The sequence below is a fragment of the Mus musculus genome, chromosome 3 (genome assembly GCF_000001635.26).
Source record: "Mus musculus strain C57BL/6J chromosome 3, GRCm38.p6 C57BL/6J".
NCBI lineage: Eukaryota > Metazoa > Chordata > Mammalia > Rodentia > Muridae > Mus > Mus musculus.
The window spans coordinates 113,630,150-113,633,888 of record NC_000069.6 but is presented as its reverse complement, the minus strand read 5'-3'; the positions used below and the strand labels follow the sequence as shown (position 1 = coordinate 113,633,888).

At 40.6% G+C, this 3,739-nt stretch overlaps 1 pseudogene; it reads left to right on the top strand.

Annotated features, from left to right (window-relative positions):
* Gm17954 (predicted gene, 17954) lies at positions 1,704 to 2,293 on the top strand (annotated as a pseudogene).

Sequence of the window (3,739 nt, the reverse complement as noted above, 5' to 3'; positions counted from 1 at the left end):
CTGATGTCCTTAAACCAACAGGCTAAGAAAAGAACAACAGTGTAAGGAGGTGTGGTTGATACAGAGGACCATGGTGAAATTGGATTGCTTTCTCACAGTGGAGGTAAGAAAGCTTGTGTCTGGAGTGACTGAGATCCTTTAGTGTCTCTTGGTGCTACCATGTCTTGTGATTAATGTCTATTGGAAACAACTGCCTAATCCAGGCAGGCAGAAAAGGGGCACAGACCCTTCAGGAATGAAGATATGGGTCACTCCATGAAACATGCCAAGACCTGGTGAGGCAGTTGCCAAGGGAGGAGAGAATACAGACTGGGTAGCAGAGAAGGGTAGTTATAAATAAAAGCAGGGACACGAGGATTCTAAATTGACATGAGTGCGGACAGATACTTGTTTTCTCTTCAGTTTATCACATAGCATCAATTAAGAGAGTATTAATGGTTATCATGTTTAAGTTTGAGATACTAAAAGAATATCCCTCAATTGTCACCTATTTGCAATTTAAATGTGTTTGCAGTTGTATGAAGAATAGCTATGTAGACATTATTATGACCTGGTTAAGTATGTAATGAATTTGAGACTGTATACAGAATAGTTATATTTAGGCATTATTTTAACCTGGTTATGGTTTTCATTTGGAAATTAGTTATGTCCTGAGATGATTGTGTGCCAAGCTGATAAGGGGTAGACTTGTAATAACTATTCTTGATGTTAATTTGACTACATTTGGAATTACTTAAATGGAAAAGTGAATGTCATATTGGTGAGGGGCTTTTGATTATTTTGAAATGGGAGGATCTACTTGTAATCTGGATCTTTGAGGGAGAAACACACACCTTTAATCCAGATTTAATCAGGGCCAGCCACACCTTCTGCTGGAATCCTATATAAACAAACGGAAGAAGGAAGCGTTTGCACTTTGCCTGTCTGCTCTCACCTTGCCAAGTCCATTCCTGCACTGGCATTAGAGCCTACTTCTTTGGGATTTCAATGTATACTGAAGACTAACCAAGACAACGGACTTGTAGCTGAGCATCTACTGGATTCTTAGACTTTGTATTCATAGCAAGCAATTGTTAAATTAGCTGAACCACAGCCTGTAAGTCATTCTAATAAATCTTCCCCCCCCAACTCTCCTTCTATAAGTTATGTTACTATAGACAACCCTGACTAATCTAACTAGCCGACAAGCTCCATAGGTCCTTTGTTCTCTACAGCACTGAGATTGCCAGAGCAGATCATGACACTTAGCCTTATGTTTTAAATTTACTATAATTATAACAACTCTCAGCTTTTAAAATGTGGTTTCTGGGTTTAAACTCAGGTATATCTGCTTTCAAGATAAGCATTTTACGGACTGAACTATCTTCTCAGTCCTAGCAGATTGCTTAAAAAGCAAAGCAGAAATCAAAATGAGTATGTAAGCTAAGGAAGAGGGCAAGAAAGGGAACTAGATTAGATCATTATAAAACTGAGTACTTTTTGAAGGATGTTTTTGGGAAGGTAGCCCAACCAATGCAAACCCTCAGCTACAACACAGGAAACATATATATATATTCTCTTAGTTGAAAAGAACTTCTAGATAAAAAAGCACATGTACATTTTAGTTAGCTAAAAAATTAAGTTGGACATATGAGACTTGCCCCACCCTCCAGCCACAGCTTCCAGGTCTGCAGATCTGTGGTTTTGGATTTCTGTTCCACAGAATGAGGTTTACCAAAGTTGTCAAGAATAAAGCCTACTTTAGAGATACCAAGTGAGATTTAGAAGGCTACCAGAAGGTAAAAATGACTACCATGCTCATAAATGATTGCTGATAAATGGCAAAATTAAGCTGCTCAAATATAAGATAGTAGTTCATGCCACTACTCGATTGTATATACCTGTAAAAGGAGGATATGATAGGCTGCACAGCATATGTATATGAACTGTCAAAATACAGGTGAAAGTTGGCCTCACCAATTATGCTGTAGCCTAGTATACTGGCCTGCTGCTGGCCCACAGGCTTTGCAATAGGTTTGGAATGTACAAGATCTATGAAGGTCAGGTGGAGGTGACTAAAGATGAATACAATGTGGAAAGCATTGATAAGACTATCAATGCTTGGCACCTGCACTTGGTATTTGGATGCAGGTCTTGCCCAAATTACAGTGGTACCCTGAAGGGAGATGTGAATGGAGGCTTGTCTATCCCTCATAGACCTAAACAATTCCCTGGTTTTTATTTTGAAAGCAAGGATTTCAATGCAGATGTACATCAGAAGCACATCATGGGTCAAAATGTTGCAGAAGAAATATTGGGTTGCTCAGAAGAAGGGCACACTTCCTCACAGCTCAGAAATGAGCTGCTGAGAGCTAAAGCAAGTTTCTATTAAGCTTTTTTTTTTTTAAATAAAGACAATAAACTTATTGACCAAGGCACAAAAACTGATGCACTTTCTTAAGAGCTTATGATAGATATTTGCTCCCATAAATACTGTACTGGTGTGTGGAGGGGAGGCATATTGTTTTATAGCCTCACACTTGTGAACTAATAATTTGATGTGAAACGGAACTAGATTTCCTCTGAGTGCTCCCCACTTTTTCTTTTCTTTCTTCCTTTCCTTTGTGTCTTTACATAGCTCTGGTTGTCCTGGAACTCAGTGTCACCCACGCTGGCCTCAAAATCACTTGAGATGCATCTGTCTCTGCCTCTTGGGAACTTAGAATGAAAGGTGTGTGCCACCATGCCCGGTTTCTGCTATATTACTCATAGTGAAATCAAAGAGATTTTTAAACGTAAAATTTAACTATTCCTTCCACACACTCTTAAGTCTGTCGGCTTCTGTTCCCATGAGCAAGGTTCCTAACAAACCTCTAAGGTTCACAAGATCTGTCTCTAGTCACTCAATATTTTGGTAATTTATCTCCCCATGCAATGCTTCCTCAAAGCGGATCTTTGAAGTACTGTGTACTAACTGGCTCATATCCATCAAGCAAATTAGAAGTAAAAGACACCCTAGGACTACGGAGTGAGCATACACATCTTGATTAATCTGTAAGGGATATTACTTTAGACCACCAGGGCCGAATCTTAGTCACAACAGTGTAGACTCCAACTTGGGTGCAAGGGCTCAGATCTCACCTATTGGTTAGCAATGAGTCTTAATCTACGTCAGTACTCTCAGTCGTGAGGTGGTGAGAAGAGAACTTACATCCATGAATACGTACGCTAACACATTTTTAGGTATTTACTCATGGAAGAAGCCAATTTTGTTTAATAAACAAACCGTGGCGAGAACTTTCAGCCTGTATTTGCCGACTGATAACGGCGTGCTCTCTCGCCTGCACTGTTGAATCTGAGGCTGGAGACTTGTGTTTCACCAGTCCTAAATGCTAGGAACACACTTGACATTTCCCGAGCGTTCTCCATTCACCAGCCAGATTCACTTTCTGAAAAATCTGGATTAAGAGCCCAGGGAGCAACAGCCCTTGCACGGTTCCTTCAGTACTTGATCCCTGGGATTACAGTATTTTTCTTTTGCATGACTGACGTTCTTCGATGAGATTGCTGTCCTTCTAACAGTGGCGTCTCTTTCAGTCTTTATTTTATTACAACCTCTCATTAAACTTAAAGCACGACTCCTAGGCGCTCTCCCCCGCAACAGTCCCGAAAAGAGAAGAGCGACTCTCCCGGAGGCCATTCTCGCGAGGAGTTCTCCTCTCGCGGGATTTCCCTGCGTCCAGAATCCTTAGCGCGAAGC